This window comes from Ambystoma mexicanum, chromosome 6q, assembly GCF_040938575.1.
Source record: "Ambystoma mexicanum isolate Mex_15411 chromosome 6q, UKY_AmexF1_1, whole genome shotgun sequence".
Taxonomy (NCBI): Eukaryota; Metazoa; Chordata; class Amphibia; order Caudata; family Ambystomatidae; genus Ambystoma; species Ambystoma mexicanum.
Window position 1 is genome coordinate 378,434,206 of NC_090937.1, and position 26,128 is coordinate 378,460,333.

General features: G+C 44.9%; 1 protein-coding gene across 2 annotated transcripts in view; it reads left to right on the top strand.

The window, feature by feature from the left end:
• The first annotated feature begins 234 nt into the window (after positions 1–234).
• Positions 235–26,128, top strand: part of SGMS2 (sphingomyelin synthase 2) — a 448,152-nt gene continuing 422,258 nt past the window's right edge. The window contains exon 1 of one of the 2 annotated variants that reach the window (XM_069630859.1): positions 235–392. The gene's annotated coding sequence lies outside the window, so the exon portion shown is untranslated. The remainder of the gene's footprint in view (positions 393–26,128) is intronic. The other variant, XM_069630861.1, reaches the window with a different exon arrangement.

The window sequence follows — 26,128 nt, forward strand, 5'->3', positions numbered from 1 at the left end:
TCGCGGCCGGCCACGCCTTGCCCTCCTCTCCACCTTTCGAGTAGACTAGGCTCTCCGGGGAAATGGCTTCGACGCCCGGCCGGCCGGCCTCAGACTCGCGCACAGTGAGCGGCAGCGGCGGTGAGTCACAGTTTGCAAATGGGGCAGGGCGCTGAGCTGGCTCTGAACAGGAGATTGCCAGTGATGTCAAGCAGAATCTGACACAGGAGGCTAAGGGAGGGGAGGAGGGGAATGGAAGAAAGTGGGCAGGCGAAGCGCGTGCGAAAGCTTAGGAGTAAACACAGCAAATGCAACCCAGAAGGAGCTGGGATCCCAGCCTAGCAGGAGCTGAAGGAGACGAGGAGGAGCCCCCGGCAGCACGCGTCTGGCATCCCTGCCACCACGAACCACAGGTCAGTGCCGCTTCAGGCAGCCACCCTTCGCTCTGCTCCTAACCTCTGGGTGCGATGGAATGAGTGATGAAGATAGGTGCTTGCGCTCACAGAACCCAATAGTGCACGCCTGGGACTCACCGGTCTGACACAGCCTGCAATGTGGAGAATCCCTTCTTGAAATGCAGTGCTTGATGACAGCCGTGTGGCTTCGCGGCGCTGTAAAATAAAGTTGGTACAGAACTTAATACTGATGAAACCCTGAGTCATACCTACTGGGATTCAAAGAAGTGTACTACAGAGAGTGTGCCCGCCCCTATATTTTGGGGGGGATACTTGGAACCCTGTTCTCGAACTTTCTCCCCCCGTACTTCATATAGATCCCCTGTGTCACGAGGCCAGTCTCCTGGTGTGGTCCACTGAAGAATAACACACCTGTAAGGGCGATGAACGTGAACAAAATTTGTGGGACCAAAAAGGCCAGGCAGACTATGGGGATCCCAGGGAAGGGGCAGGGTGGGGGGAACTCCTCTATTCGCTGATGAGCTGCCAGCTGGTAGGTCGAAGCAGGCACGGTAACCCTAGAGTCTAGGCTATCTTAATCCAATTCTGCGTCATAATATTATAGCATTGAATTGATTGAATTTGAAAGAGGAAGGTGGAAGTCCGGCCAGACTTGCCTGCTTTTGGCAGGTGGGTGAGCCGGTGCCCGCCGGAAAGCTGGGCGAGCATCTCCGTGTGCACAGCCTCCCCCAGCTCCACGGGGAAGCAGAAACATCCATGGGCTGTCACGGAAGGCGGCGTGACCAGGATTTCGACAATTAAGCCCGCTTGCTTGGATCTGCGATGTCAGAGTCCGAGACGGATGTTCGGGAGCAGTGGGCAGTGGGCACACTCGGTGCCGGGCAGACGCGGCACTGACCCGCGGGGCTTTCATCTCGCAGGGAAGCTGGGGGAAAGGCAGGCGACAGTGCCAGTGCTGGAAACACAAGGAGGCCAAGTGTGCACAGTATGTGTGTCTGCTCTCTTGTTCATTGTATGTGATCTGCCTTTATGACAATGCGTGGTTATACGTCCTAACGTTGTGGGGATGGTACCACAAGATACGTTGGGCCTTGCATTGTATGCATTGTTATGTTGTGTTGTTGAGTTAACCACATTTATTGTGTATCATGTGGCTCCACCTCAGGCGCTCCAAAACCAAAAACTTTCCCCAAATGTTCTAGGACTGAATGTTTTATTTATTTATTTATTTATTGGGCCTTTGTCTGGCGCCCATACAGCAGAAAGTGTTTCCAGGCACTGGGGTTTGGGGGGACAATTAGAATGGTAAATCGTACCCTCCCCCTCCTACAATATTTAGATGAAAAGGAGTAACACATTGCCAGTGGTTGTTGTTTACTACTCCTACTCTGTGCTAAAGATACCCTTTGAATGTTTTGCTGCAATAAAAGGCCCTGGGGTTCCCAGTCTCCTGAAGCACTAGCGAGAGACCACTTGAGCCTATTGCGGAGAACGGGCTTCCGTGTCATAATGAGGAATTGGAAGAAAAAAAACATGGTTTAGAAATGTTGCTTGATTTTTGAGCTGTAGCGATTGACTAGTTGTTAGTAGAATTTTTTTTTCACGAGGAGGCTGGTAACCTCAGGGTGGGGGGTAAAGGTGGGTGCGCGGCTTCTTCAGCAGTCCCGCTAGTAGTGGCAGCAGAGGCCTAAACTGGTAACCTCAGGGTGGGGGTAAAGGTGGGCGCGCGGCTTCTTCAGCAGTCCCGCTAGTAGTAGCAGCAGAGGCCTAAACTGGTAACCTCAGGGTGGGGGTAAAGGTGGGCACGCGGCTTCTTCAGCAGTCCCGCTAGTAGTAGCAGCAGAGGCCTAGACTGGTAACCTCAGGGTGGGGGTAAAGGTGGGCACGCGGCTTCTTCAGCAGTCCCGCTAGTAGTAGCAGCAGAGGCCTAAACTGGTAACCTCAGGGTGGGGGTAAAGGTGGGCACGCGGCTTCTTCAGCAGTCCCGCTAGTAGTAGCAGCAGAGGCCTAAAATGGTAACCTCAGGGTGGGGGTAAAGGTGGGCACGCGGCTTCTTCAGCAGTCCCGCTAGTAGTAGCAGCAGAGGACTAAACTGGTAACCTCAGGGTGGGGGTAAAGGTGGGCACGCGGCGGTAAAGGTGGGCACGCGGCTTCTTCAGCAGTCCCGCTAGTAGTATCAGCAGAGGCCTAGACTGGTAACCTCAGGGTGGGGGTAAAGGTGGGCACGCAGCTTCTTCAGCAGTCCCGCTAGTAGTAGCAGCAGAGGCCTAAACTGGTAAACTCAGGGTGGGGGTAAAGGTGGGCACGCGGCTTCTTCAGCAGTCCCGCTAGTAGTAGCAGCAGAGGCCTAGACTGGTAACCTCAGGGTGGGGGTAAAGGTGGGCACGCGGCTTCTTCAGCGGTCCCGCTAGTAGTGGCAGCAGAGGCCTAAACTGGTAACCTCAGGGTGGGGGTAAAGGTGGGCACGCAGCTTCTTCAGCAGTCCCGCTAGTAGTACCAGCAGAGGCCTAGCCATGCTCAGTCTTTTAACGCTGCCCACCGACTGCGACCGGTTGAGTTTTTAACAGTAAGAAGAGTTTCCCATTTCAGAATGGGTTACATTCCTAGCAGAAAAAATAAAAACAACTATTTCTGGGGGAATTTCTTCAACCTCTTACTCCTTAAATGACATTAGGGAATTGTTCGAAGTTCTAGCCTGACCCCCACCTGGACACCAAACGGCCCCCATTTTAATGTCCTAATATTGGCTTTTATAACTGATGTTGGTCTTGAATGCTGGTTTGTGAGAGTGGAGAAACTAAAGTTGGTGGCGCCCTGTGCAAGGCTAACGTGTGTGTTCGCGTATGTGTGCGACGCAGAGCTTGTTTCCCAACGAGCCCCTTTTTCAATACATCTTAAAAGGAGACAGCGAAGGAGCTTCCAGTAACTTTGGGTGGGCACCCCATGAAAGGGTGCAATATAAGCATCGCAAGTGCCACTTGTCACAATGGCACAGCATCCTTAGGAGGCTTTAAAGCGCTGGACCTATCACCTTTAGGCCTCAATTCTACCATGCTGCTAAGAACCCTGCTTTCCTTTGTTCCCATTGGGCCCTGACCAACTTCTCAGGGAGCTTAAGATGTTGTTGACTTGGTTTGCTGGACCTCTGAGAGGGGGTGAGCAGGTGGGTCGTTGAAGGTCATCTTTGATTGCCAGTTGGCTACTGAGCATAAACCAAGAACATCTCTTCAAATGGCGCCATTCTCAAGTGGAGCTGGAATTCCCACAGGTAATTAGAGTCTTCGGAGAGTGATGCCATGGTGCCGTGGGTACTCTAGGGGATCAGTATGACCCATTATTAAAGCCGTTCTTCACACCATGCATGTCCCATGTCAATTTCAGAGTTTTATTCGCGCTTCAATAAATTAACTGGGAGGTAAAATGATTTCCTATTTTTCAGTTGTATCAGGCTGTTGTCTCTGCAGATAGCAACTTTACTGTTATTTCAGTCTCCTTTGCCTGAAAACGCACCAGTGGCCCATAAAGCAACATCTGACTCATGGAAAAATGCACTATAAAAGCCAGGTGGGGACTGGGAACCAAAAGAGGCCCTGCACTTTTTTAATTGTTTTAAATTGGACTCATATATTTTTTTAATTGTATTAGTTGTTTTTGGTTTGATCAACAAACTTTTAGAACAATTACATTACAAAGAATTACATTGAAGATTATACACAAAATACATCCTTATATTACTTGAATACGAAGTACGGTTTGACATCAGCAGTTTCTTTTATGAGCCCAGCAGTGCCATCATATGACCAGCATACAAGCGTCGCTATTTTTGTTTAAGTTTATTAATGAACTGGGCATCAAGCAGCAAACCACAATTCTACCAGCATTTCAAGTTAATTATTTGTCCAACAATTGCAAATTATGGTTCCTGTTCTCCAATCATTGTCATGCGTTTTCTTCCCCACTTCCTCATTAATAATCACAAGTAATTTTGACAGTGCCAGAATCGTCTTTATGCAATTGCCCCACATACATGCGATCCAGTACCATTCCCTGGCTGACTCAGTCATGCCCACTTGGTCTGATCCTAAAAATGTTATACGCATCTTTTCAAAATAATTGCAGTAGATTACCAGATGTTTGGTCGTCTCTTTCTGTTCTGCAACGTTACAGAATCTGCAATTATCTATACCATCTACTCTGGTTTTGGAATACCAATTCTTAATTCTTTCGTATATAAGAGTTTGATTTTATTTAAATCGCAGGTATATATCCCCCACTTTATTGCAAGGAAACTGGCGAATGTATGGTCTGCGGGGCAACCTCTTTGTCATAAACTTTGCAGTTTCCCAATAAGACTTCATTGCCGAGATGGACTCGATAGTATTACACCAGTCATATTCAAATAGTCGTTTTTTGACATATAGTAGTCGAAATTCTAAGTCGTCTGGTGTAAGCCCAATTCCTGCTAACAAGTCTACCATACAATCATAATACTTTGCCATTGAAAGCGGATTCCGCTCCGTAATCATTCTTCCCAGATTTTCATATAGTGAGTTGGCAGGTGGAAAGAACATTTTTGCTAGATTGGCCAATAACCGCCAATGAAATCTTGTTGATAAGGATGTGAGGCCTAATTCCTGTCTAAGAATTGCATTGAGCAAAGACTTGGCCAATCGCAATGTACATTTCCACAGTTCCCCCTGCAACTGGTCAAGTCAGTCTTTAATAGTTATTAAGCACATATCTAGACAAATAGACAAAAAAATATGATAGCCTCAACTTTTAGGGTATAAAAATCAAGCAAGGGGGCTAGTGAAAATGTGCAATACTTGAATGATTGACAATCATATTGTGATTTGTCAAGTTGTGTAGGTAACGTCTATAATTTAGACATGTATTCCTGTATGCATTGCATAGGATTTTTTCCTTTTGAGAAACTCACTAAGCGATAGAGAATCTGATTTTAGTTTTCGTCAATCAGCATTTTTTATACGTTTGGCCAATTGGATCTCACTGCTATATGGCTGGGAGTGCTTTGCTTTTGTTCCATTATACTTTTGCACCAGCTTCTCCATTGCCATGCTAATTATGTATGAATATCTCGTTGCTCTGTGTTGCAATGTCATACAAGGTACCCCAACTTTTATGTCGGAAGTCAGATGATTGTCAATCATAGTATTTAATTTGTCACAGAGATAAGTGTTCCATCTTATCGAAATACCCAAGCGATCACCTTCCAATAAGCCTTGAGCCAAATCACCCCTTAACTTTGAGACATTTGCCTGAACTATCAAACCCAACATTAAGTGATCACCAAGACCTGGCTCAGTTATAACTATCTCACTACATTGTTCCTGCATGTTAGCCGATACTGCATAAAAGTCTATACATTAACTTTTTAAACCTCTCCTCCAGGTAACCTGGGGTGATAGTAAGTCATTATTAACAAATGCGATCTCCCAATTTTCAAAACATTCTATCCATTGTTCCCCTCGCACTCTAGCCATAGATGGATTAGCGATGCCAACTGGGCGAAACAATGCATTGACCGCATTTATACAATGTGCATTGAAATTTCCCCCTATACCCCCTATGGGTATTTTACATTCGGCCTCTGAACTATCACCTCCTCAAGATTCATTGCAATATTAGCGAATATTACTTCTATCTTAATCTGCGCCGGATTGTGATCGAAAGAAAATATTAAATAGGTATCATGGGGTTTATCCCTAAAAGAGACTAATACCGCTAATAAAGCCGGTGACTTGTGAACTTGCTGTGTGGTGATCATCATATTTTTATTCAGAAATATGGCTAGGCCATCATAAGGCCTCCCAAAGGGGCCTCGAGGGCCTCTGCATGAAATGCAGTAAACCCTTGCAGATGGAACCTATATCCACACATTGGCCTCATTACGAGTTTGGAGGTAGCCATGGAGCCATTAGCTTCATGGCTGCCACCAAACCAGGCTCCATTACCGGGTTCCTGCAATGAGGAATAACCGGGTCATTCCGACATAGGAGGACCCGGTAATTCCTCCTTGCAGGAACCATTCCCTATTCCCATTTGAGCCCCCATAGGGCTCAATGGGAATGGGGAGGGAGGTAATAACCGGCAGATTACATCTGGCCCGTTATTACCTCCCTCTTCCCCTCGCGGGACCCGGAAAGGACGCCTGGTTTTACCAGGTGTCTGATCCTGGTCCCGCAAAGGGATGCTCGTAATTGGCGCTCCCGTAATGAAGGGGGCCGGTCCCGTACCGGCCCCCTTCAGTACGGGAACGCCACCCTTATAATGAGGCCCATAGTCTCTTGACATAATATAATGTCAATACATTTGTAAGGAGTGGCAGTTTTTGCCCATGTGAGAAAATTAGTAAACCCACATGAGTTCCAAGAAACAATCTTTAAAGATGATTTTCTACTATGTGGGAGTATTTTTCCCGAGTGGAATTAAAGTACCCGCCAGTGAGGACAGCCAAGACCAATCCTTACTGATGGTAGAGAGGGCAACAAGTTGAGGGATCACCGCCGCCTAGGGTGCCACATTCAGTGATAGCCTAGTATCATTTATGGCTGCCGGCCTTTGTGTTTCTACAGGTGTTTTGTTAAAGGAGATAACTTCCTCAATGGAGTCGAAGAGAAACAGAGTTAGACCGATCAACTTGAGTTCCCTCCCATGCTGCCACACCGAGTCTGCTATGATTGCAGATTGAAGTTGGAACACCATCCGATGATTATTAAACGCCGGAAGTTTGATCCATTCAATATCCCTCGAATTTAGGGTTCTCAGGACTGCTATTTTGTGGAAGGCCTGCAATATAAAGAGTGATTGAGCTGCTTATCACCATTGATTTCCCCATTGCTCAACCACCCCATGATCGTAGAGGAGATCGTCATAATAGCATCATTCTCAGTAGGGCAAGATATCGATTTTTTTGTCAGTTTGGAGGGGGTAGCAGAGAGCTCATTTTCATTCATGACAGGAATTTCGGAAGTTTCCAGATCCGAATTCGTGTAGTTCTTTGGTGCCTTTGCGGCATTCCCCCCGAGCTTGTCTGCCTTCTCAGTATTGGGAGATTTTTGGGGTATACCGGAAGCTTTCATTAGCACTTCCCCCATAGCCTCTGATGTAGACTTCCCTAAGTTGTTTTTTTGTTTGCAATTGGTTTATAGAACATCGATGGCTGCGTTTGTTGGGGAAGTGTTCGACTGGAGCTAGGTTCCTTTTGTTTTGCCAAAATTATTTTGGCCACTTGACCTGGGAGGTTTAGAGTCACCCTCTATGGCAATACCTAAACTATTTTGTGCCAAACTTTTACTGGTAACATCTTTAGCTATCCCGCTAACAAGTTGCAGAGCCCTTTTACTTTCCTCAGAGAGTTCATCCAAGTTAATGCCATGTTCTGTGCTAGGGGGCATGGTTAGTACCTGTGCGCACCTTCCCACCTCATTTTGTTTTGGTGTTAGCATTGTTTCTTTTTTTCTTTTTATGTTTTTTTGCCTATTGCTAGCTGCGTAGCTTGACGATCTGCTTTTCTTTTCATTGCACGAAAGTAGAGACGTTTTTCTTTTCTAGATGCAAAATGAAGTCCAGTGCCATTTACCCTGGAGTTGTCATGCGCTTCCATGCCCGCCACTTGGTTATCAGCTCTTTGCACATCTGCCTCTATGAAGATAGTAAGGGCAGAGGGGCTGTCAGGGTGAAAAATGTCGCCCGGCTGAGGACTAAGTTGTTCAATTTTCAGTGCTGTAACCTGTTCGGCATCCTCAACCTGGCGGAAAAAGTGCATTTGATCTATTTTGGATCACCTTTTGACACAATTGAGTGTGTGTTAGTATTTGAACAGTAGCAGGATCACAAGTTACAGCTACAGTCTGTGCAAATGTTTGCGGGAAGCTAAACGTTGGTAACCCAGCCTCCTGTGTGTGTCTCTGTTGGTCGTTCATTCCTATGGGAACAGGTTGTGTTGCTACAGATACTGTGGTGGAAATGTTCATCTTGGGTGGGAGTTACAAAGCCACCTTCATGCTTGGAATTCTCGGCGAAGATCTATCCCTCTTGTTTGTTTAATTTTGATACGACCTCCAATTGGGCGGTTTTCAAATCCCGTAATTTATAATGGGTGTAATCAAGCCCCCTATCTAGCAGATGAAGCACCCTTGATAGAACGGGGTAGGAGGCCTCTAAATTTTGCATGTCCTCGGATGGTTTTAATAGGTCGAACCCCAAAGGGGCAATACCATTCATTTTAGAAGGACTTAGCAAATATTGATTATTTGTAACCAAGGGAGCTTTTTCGTTATTCAAAGAATTATTGATGGAGGGCCCATTTACTGGGTCAGTTGTAGGCCATTCATTCGAAGGCAAATTATCATTTGCGTCATTTATATTGATGGGGGCAATTGGGGAGACAGCCTGACTATAATGTAAGTGTAGATTTGCTATCTTCCCTGCCGCCGCAGTGACAGGGGTGGAGGGCCCTACTGACAAGCATACCCACTTTTCAAGTTCCACTAGCACTGCAGGCGCGAGAATAGAAATATAGGACGGGGCATGGCTTTGTTCCTCCCCAATGCTATCCAAAAAACAGGCACCCCATCTTCGCGCATACTCAAAAAGCTTTTTCTCGATCTCTGAGCTGTATCATTGTGTGCGAGCAAAAGTTGGGAATATGGTTGTGTGCTTGGCTTTACATATCGTTCGTTTAGAGCCCACGCATATGCAAAGGATACTTCATGGAATATGGTATCCGCATTTTGAGAGATATGCGGGGCATTTGGTCTACCAGTGACTTTGCTGTTATCTAAAGTGTCTCCAATGTTACATAAAGGGTTGATCGTTGGAGTTACGTTCTCCTGGTTTTTCCCAAGCGTAGTCGCTACTACAGATTACTTTTGTGAGGGCATTTTAACAATTCGCCCACTACGCAGTCTCAAAGACATCGTATACACTAATAGTGCATGCTAGTATATACAACTATGGCTTTGTAGGCACAGTCTGTGAAGGCGAGAAATATAAGTTATAGACACAAATATTTTGAAACAAAAGTAACGCCTGTGTCGCGTCTAGTCTGAGTCGTGGTTGAAAAAGACAATTAAACCATTGATATAGGTTGCATAATTCGAAGAACTCAGCTTATAGACACAGCGCCAAATCCAGTTTTGCAAAGAAAAAAGGTTTTAATTATTCATATTGCCCTTGTATGACACGTGTTTCAGCTACATCCACTAGCCTTTCTCAAATCAGAGCCTTATTACTGTATGTTCTCAAATATTTGTATTAAGTCAAGTTCACGGATAGATGGGTTCAATCCCCGCACCATTTCCTCGATGCGCTCTCGCGCTTAGGTCTAATCGCGACAGCGCATCGAGGAAATGGTGCTGGGATTGAACCCATCTATCCGTGAACTTGACTTAATACAAATATTTGAGAACATACAGTAATAAGGCCCTGATTTGAGAAAGGCTAGTGGATGTAGCCAAAACATGTGTCATACAAGGGCAATATGAATAATTAAAACCTTTTTTCTTTGCAAAACTGGATTTGGCGCTGTCTTTAACCTGAGTTCTTCGAATTATGCATAGTATATACACACACTACAATTAGCGTAAACCAGGTTAGTTGTTTTAGGTGTTGTTACACACAAACCGTGTTCAATGCCTCCGGGCTGAGCCCGCTATACAAATAGACAATAATCAGAAATGCTCATATCACAGTGCCTAAATAATTCTAACACGTGCATGTACCATTCACGGTCTCACTGTAGTTCACGTTTCAACCTAGAATCACAGCATGGAGAGCAGTCACATCAAATGCAAAATACAGAAACTCTCACATATTCTAAACAAGTGCCAGCTCAGGCGCACCTCTCGCACCCGAACAGCCAAACAGCCAGGGCACTTCCTCTGAACTTCACGTGCACGCCTACAGGTGCACAGGCCCTGGGCTAATGTAGAGGCTGCTGGTAGCGAGTGGGCGGGGTCACAGGGTAACACCCAGCAAAAGTGGTAGAAACAAAGGAGAGGACTTTAGTAATTAGAAAGCACATACTAGTCCACAAAAGTCCACAATGATAGATCCTTATGGGAAATTACTTGTGGCACAGTGAACAGAGATTCGCCTCTTTGAGAGGCACCGAGCTTCTTGTTACGCATACAGCGCAGACCATGGCAGGCACAGGAACAGGAAGGAAGACACGAGCAGCGTTTCCAGCAAAACAGCCAAGGCACTTCCTACGCACTGCACGTGCGCGCGCAGAGGTGCGCAGGCCCTGGGCTGATGTAGAGGCTGCTGGGAGTGGGTGGGCAGGGTCATAGGGTAACACCCAGCAAAAGTATTGTGGCACGGTGAACAGAGTTTTGCCTCTTTGAGAGGCACCAAGCTTCTTCTTGCGCATACAGTGCAGACCACAGCAGGCACAGGAGCAGGAAGGCAGACGCGGGCAGCGTTTACAGCCAAACATCCAGGGCACTTCCTACGCACTTCACCCATATATAACGTGTAAGCGAAAATAGCATCTGAATTGTTTGTGCTGTATGCTGCAATATAATAGAATATAACAGAGGCCCTTGGGTGCATAGGCCCACCGAGAAATCTCTCATCTTCCCGGGGCAGGATAGCTCAGAGGCAAGGCTTCGATGATCAGCACAGCTTCCGACTGGCCTCTTTACAACGGTGGCTTTCTGGAAATAAGGGTGCCGGTCGCACCATACTGGCAACCTTTCCGGACTGCCACAGTACAACTCTGCGGGAGGTGTCTGTTGCGCCCCGGCAGGTCTGACCTGCCAGGCGCAACGGCACCCTCCCGCAGAGTTTTCATGGAAGCACCAGCACTGTTAGCCACGGTGCCAGTGCTTTCGTTTCCCCACTCCCATGGAGTACTAGGGGGCTCCATGGGAATGTGGAACAACATTTTCCGGCGCCTGACTTCCTTGTCCCCCGTGACTTGTAATGGACCGGTGGCACCGGGAAGTCAGGCTCCGGTAAAGTGTTACGGTCTGGCGGCAAACCACCAGTAGCACCAGAGGTTTACCGCGGGACTCTACAAATATATAAACTAATCTAAACTCGTAATGAGGCCCGATCCTGGTACTCCATTTAGAGGTTGGCCTCCAGCATGAAGTGCAATATAAGAAACCGATTTCATTTGTTTTCCCCATGTACGCAGGCCACCACTGATACGAGCTCAACTCTCAACTGAACTAGAAAGATGCTTCCTGGCCTGAAGTGATGGGTGCTTGAGTTCAGAAACCACATTTTTATTTTAAGCTGTTTGTTTTTGGTTTGGAGGGTCACTGAGGTGCTTTAGAGGCAGTTGTGCCAGATCACAAACTGCATTGGTGGTGGACAGATTTGCACGGGCAATTGTATTCCAGCATTTCCACTGACGACCTGTTAAGTGAAAACGACTTTGCAGTAGCGCAAAGGTTGGTAAAACATTGTTTAGCACCAGTGCAAAATTGACAAGCAAAGATGACATGTATGTGATCCAGCACAGTTTTGATCCAGGCCCTTCCTGTGCATGTGGCCTTCGTGTTGGCGGGGAGCCAGTGGAGGGACTTAATGCTTGCCTCCTATGTCATATTAGCAGCCGGGGCAGACACACATTGCAGGTGGCCGGTTTGGGGAGGAGTAGACGTCGCCATGGTCAAGGCAAGCTGATGTGCTCTCCCCACAATCTCTCGTGGGGGGCAAAGGAGAGAAAGACTTGGATAAGTGGAGTGGTGGTGGGAGATGACGATCAGAACCCAATAAATGCATCTCTCCTAGGCCACTTAATGGTGTGTTTTTCAGCAAGTAGTAAATCTTTCTTCCAGGCAGGGGTGTTGCTAGGTCTGGAAAAGATCATGGTCTAAGCTAGGTGTGGTAGATCGGCACCAAGGGTGTGGTAGATCGGGCGTGGGAGCTTAGATTGTCTGAGTTATTGCTTAAGGGTGATTAGTGGTGTAGTGGGCTTGGTGTGGCATGCACAGGGCCAACCATGCTTCAGTGGCTCTGTGGGCCCTTCAGTGATAGCAGCGTAGTAAAAAAGTAGTGGAACTGTGACTCCGGCGGTGGACAGAGTAAGAAGGAAAGGAGCAACGTGCAATACATTTCTAAAGGGCTGCAGTCATGTTGGTTGACAGCCAATTGAGTTGAAACAGATTTCAGTTTAGCTCTAACTGTTATCCGGTGGTAAAGTGGAGAAGTGTGCTTTAACTTCACAAAGAACCGTTCCGGATTCCGGAATGGTGACAATGATTGCAAAAAGCAGTGGAGCTGCTAACAGTAAAAAATAAAAGTAGTGAAACCACTCCTGACAGTTCCCGCTCACTTCGACCACTGGGACCCTTACAGTTTCTACACCAGGTTGCAAGCGGATGCTGCTGAATGAGGGGCTTGTGGGGCATTGTTAAGGGGGCGGTCCTAAGAGAGAGTTCCAGCAGTCTTGCTGAACTCTTGTTTGGCCATAACCTGTTTAAGGTGCACCAACATGCTAGTGTAGCCCCGTGGTCCATCCTGAGCTCATCTTTTATCCCCCCCATTACGTCATCTGATCCCAGTCTGACCAACGTTAAGCACTGTCTGGCCGACGTCGAGGCTGGACAGCTGATGGCCTGTACTGTAAGTAAGATGCATAGGAACATACAGCAGCCCTGCCTGCACCCGTTATATTAGACCTTTCTCATGTTTCTGTTTTATATTCATATTTTTCAAGGCTCCACATTAGTATGGCAAAATACCTGGATGCATGTAGTACAGTGACAGACTGGGGCTGTGTGGGCAGCTGTGAGAAGGCTGCAAGGAGAAAAATGGAAAAGTGAAAGAAAAGTATGGAGACTCCTTCCATGAAGTAGTACATGCCAGAATCCACCCTGTCTTACATCCACAGATGCTTTACTAATGTCCCACATGTTCCTTCCCAATCGCCTGATGTCTTCTGCAGATCCTCCTGATGCTCTCTGAAAACCTCCCTGAAATGCTCTGCTAATCTGCCTGATAATCTCTCCAAATCTCTGCAATGCTCCCTGTAAATGCAGCTGATGTTTCCTTGACACCTCTCTGACGTTTCCTGCACACCCCTCGCTTATTCCCTGCAGATCTCTTTTTGTGACTATCTGCCTAGTGCATCCTGCTGTCATAAGAGCATGGATGTTTTATTTGCATCGACTGCAGGTGCCATATGATGGTGAATGTGAGTAGATTGAGTGACAATCCATCAGATAGAGTCATTTCTCTCCTGGGGGACCCCCTTTCCATGAGGGTAGGGAGGTGAGGCTGCTAACCATTAGTCCCCTTAGGGGTCGTAACATGCAGGATGATCTCATGGAGAGGGACTCCTCCCCTGGAGATAAGGATGCGATTGGGAGTCACTGCCCCCTTAAACCCAAACTCACAGGCTGATGTTAATGCCCGAGTCTTCTATATATAAGCCCTCGTCCAAAACAATGTGTTGTAAAATTTCAAACCATCTTCATCTCAAAGGTGCAGGGACAAAGACGATCTTGAGAACACTTCAATCAAGCGGCACAAAGGCTCGATCAGCTGCTGTCAATTGGACTGGTGTTATGCTGGGGCCGTCCCTGCTATTTAAACTGAACAGCAAGGAAGGATAGAGAGCTCGATATCTGGGGACGGGAGAAAGATCTTGATCTCAATATCCAAAGATGGAGAAAGGTGTGGCGAAGACGACTGTAGTAGAAAGTCTTGTCAGCTGACAGCGTGTCAGCTCTGAGATGTGAGAAGTAGCAGAGAGAAAACTGGAGAAGATAACCAAACTAGTTGCAGCAGACAAAATGGTAAAACAGAGGTTGGTGAACCGACTGAGAGAAGAAGCAATGAGTCAAACGCCAGACCAGTCTGGGAATCGGAAACCTAACAGTGTGAGGCTGCAATGAGGCCATTTGAGAGAAGGAGGAAGAGAAACCAAGAGGCATGAGAAATGCATCTCACATACCGGCTGGAGGCTAACGTAGAGAAAAAGTGGAACCAGTGTGGAGGTTGTGTGATCTGTAATGGGTGGACAGTGCAGTCCAACAACTAAACACTGCCTGCCAAGCAGAGACTGTCATGGAGCCGCGTAGGCAACTGAGCAGAATTTGAATCAGACAGTGGTGGTGGCATGACCTGTGATGGGTGGATCATGTCGTCCAAAGCTTGTGCCTGAGCCACCAGCAACAAGTGGCCGCCTGAGCAAACAGGCCCAACTCAAGAATGATAGTGAAGTCGATAAAGAAGTGAACCTGTGGCCCAGAAAGCAACTTAAGTTACAATCAACCCACTCTGTGTCAAACCTGAGAGGACCATGAAGCTTTAAAATATTCATAAAAATAAAGGACTTACCAAAGGAAATCTCCTATTCAGCAGTGCTCAACTCAAATTGTCAAGAATCATGGTGATGTGGGCAAGTAGTTCCTCGTGGGAAACTTCAGCCCACACCAGTAAAGCAGGATAACCTGACAGCAAATAATCCTGACAAAGTGGGTAAAGGAACCCTGTTAAGCAGAGAACAGCATACTTGATGAAAAGGGAGAGTCTATCCCAAGCCGCGAAGGGACACGCCCTTCAAGAGGAGTTACCACATTATGTCACATATCCCCAGAAGAAAACCAGCACCCCCTGTAGATTAATCCTGGGGATCTTCCTGTCTTTGGGCCTCATGACGAGTTGGGTGGTATCCCGGCAGCGATACCGGCAAACTTTATTTGCAATAGCGCCCACCCGTCTGGCGGCATTACCACCGGATCACGGGTTGGGCGCTAAATGTTACTCCCCATTCCCCATTGGGTTCAGTACCCAATGGGGAATTTTTGGTGCAATCACTGCACGGTAATACCGCCAGCGGTAATTGTGCTGAAAATGGGCATTGAGCTGGGGGTAAACACGCCGGACTCGAGATTGGGTGGAGTGGTAAATGTGGCAGTAACACTGTTACAGCCACATTTAGGGGCTACCACCCAACTCATGATGAGGCCCTTTGTCTTTTGTCAACACCTGATAAGCCAAGAGTCAAATCCTTCCCGGTATTCCCTCATAAAGCAAGGAGATTTATTCCTAAACAAGAGGGGAAAATCTATCTTAAAAAAAAAAAAACACAAGGATCATTGGGGAACTAGATAGCAGAAGGGAGGCATTGTCGTAGCCCCACGAGGATCTTTAACAACTGTTTGTTGGTTATGAAAAGCTTGGAACCTTTACTGTGAGAAGACTTGGCTTCTTTTGCATCCAGGAGATGGGAGTCATCCTACTGGGTCATGATCAGAACCAGAAATTTAGTATTGTTTATTGTAGTGACAGGGACAGCGTAGGAACATTTTGAATGGGACGGTGCCTTTTGAGTTGGACTTTCACAGACTTCCTGAAGAGCACTAGAGTTTCTTTAGTTTAGGTAGGGAAATCCCATTAGATTTAAGGTAAGATAGTTGTTTCTTTTCTTTGAATAAAAGGTTATAGCCAAAAACTCAATCCACCTGGTCAGACGCCTCATTTTTTGTCAACACAGTATAGAAAGCTGAAACATTCATATTTAAGTTCCAACCCTCTCTTGGCATCAGTTCAGTGCATTGTGGGAGATGTATGTCACCTCATGGTATCCCCAATTACTGAGAAGGGCTCAGGAGTGCAGATTCCTATTCCAAGGATTTAAGTGGAGCAGTGCTGCTCATTGGGGTGATGGTTGAGGTAGTGCTGAAAAGTGCATATTCCTATTCAAGGTCTTCTAGTTGATCACAACAGTGTGGTGGATGCAGTGCTGAAAGGTAGATTCCAGGTCCACTTTGCACGATTGCCACTCATAACTAGCCACTGGCTAGTGATATTTGAGTCATGGCGAGTAAGAAATGATGTACTGTGTATATGGATAGAATTGAGGTGGCGAGTGACTTTCTTATGGCTTGCTAGTAGTAGCTTGCAACTTAAATTTTTGCACCTTGCATGTTCTTTGCTTAGACCAGCACAGTGCCTTGTTGTGCATTGTGACAGATTACCATTTGCAGGAGTGTAGAAACCATGACTTTTTGGGATTTTTATCATATAAAATGATGATGGTAATTCTGTTTCTGAAAGGCAGGTCTGCTAATCCAACCACCATTCATAAATGCTCCATGCCAAAACTATAGCCCAAAACATATGCCTTTGCTCAGATTGCCTACAGGTGCCCACCATCCCAGCCTTGCATTGGCACAGAACAGGTTAAAAACGTACATGTGCATTCCTGGCAGGTGCTTGTACACAGAGTTCCTGCAGGCTGAGGTGTCCTTTTAGTCTTCTGCACCTCGATTTCCAAAGTGTATACCTTACGCTGTCTGGTAGCACATACATCTGTAAAAAAAAGCCATGCATGGTTGTGGCATGGTGACTACCAAGAGAACACAAGAAGGTATTGCAGCAGAGCATAATAGTACTTCGTGGGTGATATAGTATTTGTATCTTGTGCAAGTCAGATGGGGCCGGGTGGGAGAGAGAAAGACTCAACCGATTTGTAGAGTGGCTGTTTCTCTTCTGAGGTCTGGTACCGACTCCTTTTCTTGCACTTCTGGCATGAGTGCCATGCCTCTCTGACCGGATCTGAGCAGGGGAACTGAAGTGGAATTCGTGAATTCCTTAAAGCATGTTGAAGATGGTCTGGAGATGGCAATGGCATGGAAAATCGCTGTAATACAGCCACCGATTCTGTAGTTATGGCGGCACCTGCAGGCCTTCTGTGCAGGCATTAGAACTCTGAATTAGAGGAATGTGTGCCCTCTCTAAAGGGACTGTCCGCGGCTGCCACCCCACATACAGATACAGATACAGGGCAGAGCCTTGGTAAGGAAGAAGATTAGAAGGAGAGGGCAGCATGCAATGGCAATAAGCTCGGAGTAATACTTCGAGTGCACTCTGGTGGATCTGACATATGACAGTGCTGATCTTTGCGAATGATTTTTGGCCTTCTACTCTATATGAAACCCTTTAATTGAGGAACTCTACTGCTGAGGTGGCTGCTCCAGGGGAGCCAAATGGCTCCACACCCTTTGTCAGAGTTTTCCCTAATTCGCCACTTCACTAACCTGATTGGTATGGCAAGAATAGAGGATGGGGACCGCGTTCAGGTGTCTCGGGCCTTAACTGCAGGTCAGAGGGCTTTATTTAGTATGGTATCCCCCACTTTGCTCATATCCCATTTCACAGAATCCCATTTATTTACCGTATTTTACCGCAAGACAATCGATGGGGGGGTTTGGGTTAGGCATGTAGAAGAGGGTGGGGTTTGGTGGGTTGTGGGGGTCTTCTCCTAAATTTTTGTGGTAAAATGAATGTATAAAAGTTAGACAAACGGGATTCGATGAAATGTGATGCAGTTACATCTCATACATCCCTGAGCACAATCATAGATATAAAAGATAATTTTCAAGTGTTTGAGGCCCGCAGCGATGGAGGGTGTCAGTATCTGGGAGGTTCTAAGACATGATTCACCAGGTGTAAACCTACAAATACATCCAAGACGAATACCACGGCAGGAGCAATAGGTTTGATTTATGTCGAGCTGTAGAGGAATTTAAAGAGAAACCAGTAGAATATCCCTACCCTGAAAATGTGGCCTAGGCACAAATTTCTCATGCTTTTTATAGAGTTCCCCACAATGAGACTTATGCATTAGACCATATGACCTTGAGGGGCAGGGCCTAGAAGCACCATGCTTTGCCTGTACAATTCTGCATGGCCTACCCATGTTACACAATATCCACCTGTGGCGGATTGCTTTGTCATGCATAATGAGCCACAGTCGGGTGACCAGCACCCACGTGATCCTTTCCCGTTTCTCAGAGAAGCGTTCCTCGCCCTCATGTGTGATTTGTCACTTGTCACTGGGCATGCCTATGTTCAGAGCAGAGACCAATGTCACAGCCTCACAGACATTTGTTTTTTTTAGTTTCTACCATCCAATTACATTTATTTTTATTTATGTATTTTTTATTTATTTATTTGGCATTTATAAAGCATGCCTAACCCGTAGGTATCTGGGCGCTGGAAATATAAGGTAAGAAACATTTACAAGGTTATCACAGGCAACATGCAATATGGTCATTACATTTACAGATATGTCTTTACAAAGTTTACACTATATACAGGTTAATAATATACAATTTACAATTTGCAAAATGAGGGTCATCAGAAGTTCGCTCAGGTACAGATCTATACAGATGTATAGGGTACAGTGTCGTCAGCAAAGTTGAGAGCATTACACACTCGCCACGAGGAGCCATGATTTGAGTTTTCTGCAGAATGAGGAATGTGATGGATCAGATTTGATGGCAAGGGTGAGAGAGTTCCAGGTTTTTCCAGCTCTGACCGGGAAACTGCGGCCCCCGGCTTTGGTTCTTTTGCACTTGAGCACAGGGAGAAGGTGAGCTGACGTGGCGTGTGTATGCTTCGTGAATTGTGTTAGAGTAATCAGATTGGTGAGGTATGTGGGTTCAGTGTTGGTTAGGCATTTGTGTGGTGATTGCCAGCGTTTTGAATCTACTTCTGTCCTGGACCGGCAGCCATCGTGCTTTGTGTTGTTTCTAAGATATGATATCTTCTCGGAATGTTTAGGGCCGCTCTAAGGGCATTGTTTTGTGTGACTTGAAGTTTTTTGACGCTAGTGGTTGAGGTACCAGCCAGTAGAACATTACAGTAGTCCAGTTCTGTCAGGATGAGGGCTCTGGCGAGGGTCAGGCAACTGTCGGGTGAGAAGTATGGTCTACATGCGTTAATTAGTTTAGCTGTGTAAGCTGCTGAGGAGATTGTTGCATTGACTTGTCTGGTTAAGGAGGAGTCAAGGTATACACCTAAGCTTTTGACATCTTTTGAGACAGCTATAGTGTTCCCATCTATTGTGAATGTTTTGTATCTGGGGTCACGTTTTTTTAGCCTTGTTTGAGAACCAACCAGTAATAACTCAGTTTTGCCATTGTTTAGACAAAGTTCATGTTGGGCCATCCAGGATTGGATGATTTGGTAGAGATTATTGAGTGTGGTAGAGTCTATGTCGTAGTCTCCCTAGAGGTGCAATAGGAACTGCATGTCATCCGCGTAATTAGTATAAGACACTACAAGTTCATCTAGGCGGTCGAATAGAGGCTTAGTGAATATATTGTACAGCGTTGGAGACACACAGGATCCTTGGGGCACGCCGCAGAGGACTGGGGCAGGTGTCGCGTTAGCTATGTTAGAAAACACTCTCATTGTATGCTCTGAGAGGAAAGATTCAATCCAAGAGATAGCTTTTGGTGAAAATTGGGCTGCGCTGGCTAAGTGGCGACACAGTATTTTGTGGTCCACCAGGTCAAAGGCAGCGGAGAGGACAAGTAGCAGTAGGATAGCTAGGTTACCATTGTCAATTATGGCATCGATCTGGTTTTTTAGGTCAAGAAGTGCCGTTTCAGTGCCATGTCTGGGTCGGAAGCCCGATTGGCGGAGTCCTAAAAGATTGTTTGTTTCCAGGTGTTCTTGAAATTGGATATAGGCACGGTCAAAGATTTTCAGAAGGAAGGGGACCGTTGTAATGGGACGGTAATTGGTAGGGGTGTTCGGGGTCAAGTAATGTTTTCTTTTAGTAGTGGGAGGACCCACGCTTCTTTTACGTTCTTGGGGACAGTGCTTTGTGCAAAGGAGTTGTTGATGAGAGGTAATGTGGAAAGTTCTGTGACGCAGTCTTTGATACAAGGGGCAGGGCAAATGTCACCTTGGCACCTTGAGGGTTTTAGGCTACTGATAATCTTAATAACCTCTGTTTTAGAGACTGGTCTGAATTCGAAAGGATGAGGAGGTTTGGTTGTAGTGTGGGTGTCCGAGCCAGTATCTGACATGGTCAGCTTGTCTATTTTGTTGGCGATTTTATTTTGGATCATTGATATTTTGTCTTTGTGGGTGTTCTGTATATTAGTGCACCAGGTTTCATCTTTATGGCAGGTTTCTGGTGAGTTGTTGGTGACTCAAGTTCCCTTAGTATAGTGAAAAGTTCTTTGCTACCGGATTTGGTGTTTTCTATACGCTCATTGTAAGTGGTGCTCTTTGCTTGCAGTATGGCTTGCTTGTATTTTTTAGCGGAAGTGAGAAATAGATCTCTGTTGGTTTTGGTCGGTGAGGCTTTCCATAGAGTTTCTGCAGTGTGTTTTTTGACTCTGTGGTTCTTAAGGTTAGGTGAGAACCAGCAGTTAAGGTGAGCTTTTGGTTTAGGTTTGCGACATTTGAGTGGGGCGATTTTGTTGATAGCGTGGAGGACAGTGGTGTTATATAAATCAACCATGTCAGTTGGGTTGGCTGGTGAGCAGGTGTACTCGGTGATAGGCCCTAGCAGGGGGAGCAGGTTAGTGCATTTGATATGGTAGGTGTTTCTTGCGAGAGATGCTGGTGCGAGGTGTGGGATGGTTTTGTGCGATGTTTGTCTGCTAAAGGTGCAAGTAATGACGTTATGGTTATGACGTTATTCGTGGCTATACTGTGTCATATCACTAATCATGGCTGCGGTGTTGCTTTACTGATTCCAGCTGCATGGTTGGTGCTTACAAGAGACAAGAAAATCTTCACCAGAGCTGGTTGCACACAAAGCATAAGAAATAATGCTGAACATTACTGATTATTTCTTCAAAAATAGTCCTAGATAGTGCTAATTATTTCGTTGTTCATTGATCTCTTCTTGTCCTCAGCCATACAGAGACATTCTGTCACTTAATTTTGAACTCTTTGTTCTTTATCAAGGCTGGCACCAAAGAACACATATGAGTCAAGAATTATTATACTTTCTTCAGTAAAACAGTTTTTCAAAAAGCAGTTGTTCAAATACAGCTAAATGAAGTGCCACGTGCCTGTGTCAATGTCTTGCCACACATAATATCTAAATAATATGAAAAATAAATATGAGAAATAAACATAGTCACATATGGAGGTAACAAGAGTCAACTAGAAAGAAAAAAAATAAAAAGTATGCACACACCGAGATTTCAAAAACTCCTCCAATAATTTGAAACAAAAGGAGTCATACTTTACTGCAGTGCACTCTGAGGCCCTCGGGCATTACTGCAGTGCACTCTGAGGCCCTCGGGCATGTGGCGCTTTACAAAAAATGTAATAAATACATAATTTGTAATTATGCACTCCAGTTCAACAAAATGTAGCTGAATAAAATACAAATAGTAAGCAATTTCATGGAGCCTAACCTAGCTTTAAACAGATATTTAGTAAATCATGTAATATAATTACGTTTAACACTTTTTAAAATATCTTGTGCAAGAGTTGCAAGCCGAGTTACTTCACAAAGTGTACATGATAAGCAGGCATGTAGAGGAATGCCGACAGGATAAATAAAGGAAAAACAAACCACACATGAGTACATTTGGCTCAATGACATCACAGTCCGAGCCGCGGAGTGAGAAATAAGGTTAAATTCAAAGATAGTGAGAAAAAATGAAAACAATGCCATAATTACCTGTATCACTAATCTAATACAGTGGAATCTTCTATTGTAAAGGTACAACAGTCAAATACAAATTACTTGTAAGTTATGTAAATATACACACATTGTCATTCGATGATAATAAAAAGCACATGTAGTGTAACTCATAGAACATTAAATTGTGTAGATCATACATTTTTTACATCTTATCTAGTTATGAATAACATAATGAATTCAATGTCAACATAACCCTATTGTGTACTCAAAATGCAAATATCTCATAGCCAAAGGCTGACAAAAGAGGAACATGAACATATCCTTGTTTCTCACAATCCTGAACTACACCTTCTCGTATTGTCCTAATGTGATCTGCATCAGTTTATATACAATGTACACGACTCGGTACAATCTACCCCAACTGGTCATGTTATGAGTAACCATATTTTTCAAGCTAGTATAACAAGTATTAATGAATCACATGTCCAAGCAATCATAAGTAACAATGTAAATGGCACTCTTCGTTCATACCTCCTGGTATAACTGAGTCATATTAGACTCATTTTTTCAGTGATCCCTGTTGGATCTGTGTTCATTCCTAATACTTCTTGCTCTTCTAGTGGTCTATACCACATAATGAATACCGCACAGGCATCTAATCGTGTAGATTACATTGGAGGTATCACACATGGCGTAAGGTTTCAGGGAAAAGTGTTCTCCTTTTCTAGGATGACAAACTGTATTCCCTTTCACATTGTTTATTCAATTGATGCAGTGAAGGCAAGGATATGTGCCTACTCTAGACAGTATCTGCCAATTACTGAGCGGACTAAAATGTCGAATCCAAAAATGCTGAATCCCTAGGGGCACATTACCCTGCTGCAATTATATGTGTAGAGCGGTTAGGGTTATAATAAATATAAGGGGAAAATGGGAGGAGTTTGCTGCAGCTGCTCTCCCCGCATATAATTGCGGGTAAATGTTGAAAAAAAAGAAATTGGATTTTTTTGGTTTTAACATTTTCAATTTGCAGTATTCACATAAATCCCTCAAGACCCTTGGCCTCTTCCAGGTGTCTTTTGATTAGTGTTCACCAGTATTTTAAGTTGTTACTTCTTTTATATGCAAACACGGGAGAATTGCTGAAGACAACGCCATTGTTTTCATCAAAGGTTAGACTATGGCAATGCTGATTTGTTTAACTGTATGCCGTTGAACAGAGTATTTAGAGATGTGTAGCAAGGAAGGAGGAGAGCGCATGGTCTTGGTATACAAGAGCTGTTCCCTAGATTTCTCGGCTGCTTTATCACCTGCTGCTCTAAGCTCCTGATCTTGGTAACCTCTTTCTGAAACATTTTTTAATATCCCGTCAAGTTCTTGCGTGCTTTGGTTCTCATTGCTCCCTATGTGTTTCACACACAGAAGCTGACTATAGAGCAAGCTGCATAGTGTACTGGGGGGGTGAAACCATAACCTATGTAAAAGGTTGCTCCTGTCAGTTGGTTTGCGAAAAACCATAGTAGTAAGGCATTGTTCATTTGGTACAACCTCAACATCTAGGAAGATAATTTTAGGATTACGCATATTAGCTGTGAACTGAATCCTTTCATCAATAGCATTCAAATACTCACGGAAATCAAGTGTTATGTCATATATACTATTGCATATTGCAGAAACGTCATCAATATATCACCCCCAATACCTGAGATATTTATGCCTTACTGGGTGATATATAACATGGTCTGATTCAAACATGTACATAAAGGTATTGGTATAAACTAGTGCCATGGTGGCTCCCATCAATATTCCAGAAACCTGTAAGAAATAGGTGTTTTTGTACCTGAAATATGAATTTTGGGAAATGAATTCAAGTAGGATCAATAAGAATTCTTTGGAGGCTCCAATGTGCCCTGGTTGTAATAGCAACCACTCTACTGCTTCTGTACATGAATTATTAGGTAGGGACGTTCAAAGACTCATAACATAAATGTCATTACTGTCATATTCTTGGTGTTCCAAAATCTGTGAAGCCTGTGTTGTATATTTGATGTATGTAGTGGTTTGTTGGATCAGTGGCTGTAAAAAATAGCCTATGTAAGATGCTATTGGTTGCACGAGTCCTTCGGTGGCATCCACAATAGGTCTGCCGGGCAGGGTGATAGGATTCTTATGGTTTATGGTCATTCCATCGAATCTTTTCCACTGAATGACCATTCCATCTAAAAAAAAAATGCATCAAAAGAATTACCATCGGATGCATGTTTTTTCCTTTTTTTGGGGGGCCTACCCCAACCCCCTGTTTTTTTACCATTTAAAGCCCATTATAAATAACACTAAACCATTTACCTTGAAAAAAACATGCATATGTTTTCAATGGAATGGCATTCGATGGTAATGCCTTAGATGAAATGACCAGATACCATCCCTATGTATCTTGGGAAGTAAATAGAATGTAGGAACTGTAGCGTATTGTACAAACAGAAAATGCCTAGTTTTCTCATTTATCCAAACTTGTGTTTCAGTAAGCGCCAATATGAGTTTATGGTTGGTTTGGATTTCACTTGCGGGATCATACTCAAGCACAGTGTACCTATCTGTGCCATTAAGTTGTCTGATGCACTCTTTTTCATAATCGATAGTTCTCATGATCAATAATTCTCCCCCTTTACCAGCTGCATGACTAGTGATACCCTCGTCTGTATATAAACCACTAATAAAGGATAGTTCTGGTTGAGTTGACTCATATTGCAATAGCCAGGTCTCTTTTTAAACAGTTTTTCAAAATTGTTCAGTACAAGTTTATGGATAGTATCTATGGATGGGGTGGATGTTTAAGGTACAACGCTATTACGAGGTTTAAATTGTACAAATTGCTCTTCAACAGAAACCAAGGAATTATTGTCTTCTGACTCGACAGTGTTAGAAAATGTTTTCAATTTCAGTTTACGTATGAATCTAAACAGATCTATTTTATTCTGACACATCGCCCTGGACTATTTTTGAAAAAGCCATGAGTCATATTGAGCATTTCTTATGCTTTTGTGTGTAACCAGTTCTGATGAAGGTTTTCATAAGGTCTCAGTCCCAGTTGGATATCTTCCAAATGGTGTAGTATTGAGACATGGTTTGCACCATTATATTATTTATACTGAACGAATCGAAGAACATTTGTGCTATTGCGGCAATCGAAGGGTGGTGCCCACCTTTCCCCCCTTTCTCCAGTGCTTACACGAGAACATAAAATGCTGTTGGTTTCGACAATCACGTGAGGTTGGACAAAATGGCGAATTTTGCACTAGAGGACTCCCCGGCTTTTGGTGCGGTATACACAACTAACAGGATGAGCTGCAAGGTGGCTGCGAGGAGGTGGGAATCACTGGGGAACAAGTAAGGGACGGCCTTTCGTGGTGGATGATGCCGATGGGATCTAATGAACCGAAGTCTGCTGCTCCTCAGCAGATGATGTGTGGGAACTGGCCAGGCTGTTGACTGCCTTGGGGTCATGGGCTAAGGTGAACAGCAACATGGTTATATCCATAGGAGCTTGGGCATCTTGATGAGAGTTATCCTGCCCAATGAGACAAACCCCAAACATGACTTCTGGCGCAGCACTATATGGCAGAGTAGTTATTACAGTATGTTGGTGTTTGTTCCCCATAGTTGAACCCGAAGGGGGAGTAGGAGAATAGGGGGTCAAACAAAAAACCGTCACAAGAGATGGTAGGAGGACCAAATGTTTTGCCACTTGAACATATCTTTTTGAAGAACTGAGGAGTTAAACGTTGGCTGTTGCTCATTTGGCTGTTTGTATTTGGTCATTAATAAATACATTGTAAACATAAAGCATGCCAAATGGCACAGATATTTGATGAAGACTTCTTGAGGTAAATGACCTCAACTTTCCAGCCATGAACTACCAAATTGTACCACCCCTTTATGGACAGAGACCAAAATCCCAACACTCATGCTTCCATATGCAGGAATTCATTCCTCCCCACTCAATAGAAACACCCTCCTTGATTACATGTTCCGTAATGCACTGGACTCTGAAGGGAAGATAGTGAACCGCCGATGAAGCTGTGCTCCCTGCAGCCCTTCCAGTCCTCGCCATAAACCAGCCCACCGGACTCTTTGATTGAGTTCTGTGCTTTGGGCAACGAACGGGATGGCCGCCGAATAGTCGACTCATTCAGATGGGCGGTGGGGACGGCGAGGGGATTACTAGCTGATGGGAATGGAAGGCTGCCTCCTTCTGCCTTTCCACCTTTGTCTGACAGATGATTTCATTGAAGTGGCTACGTTGAACACAGAGCGAAAACTGCTGCACCTTCTGCTGGAA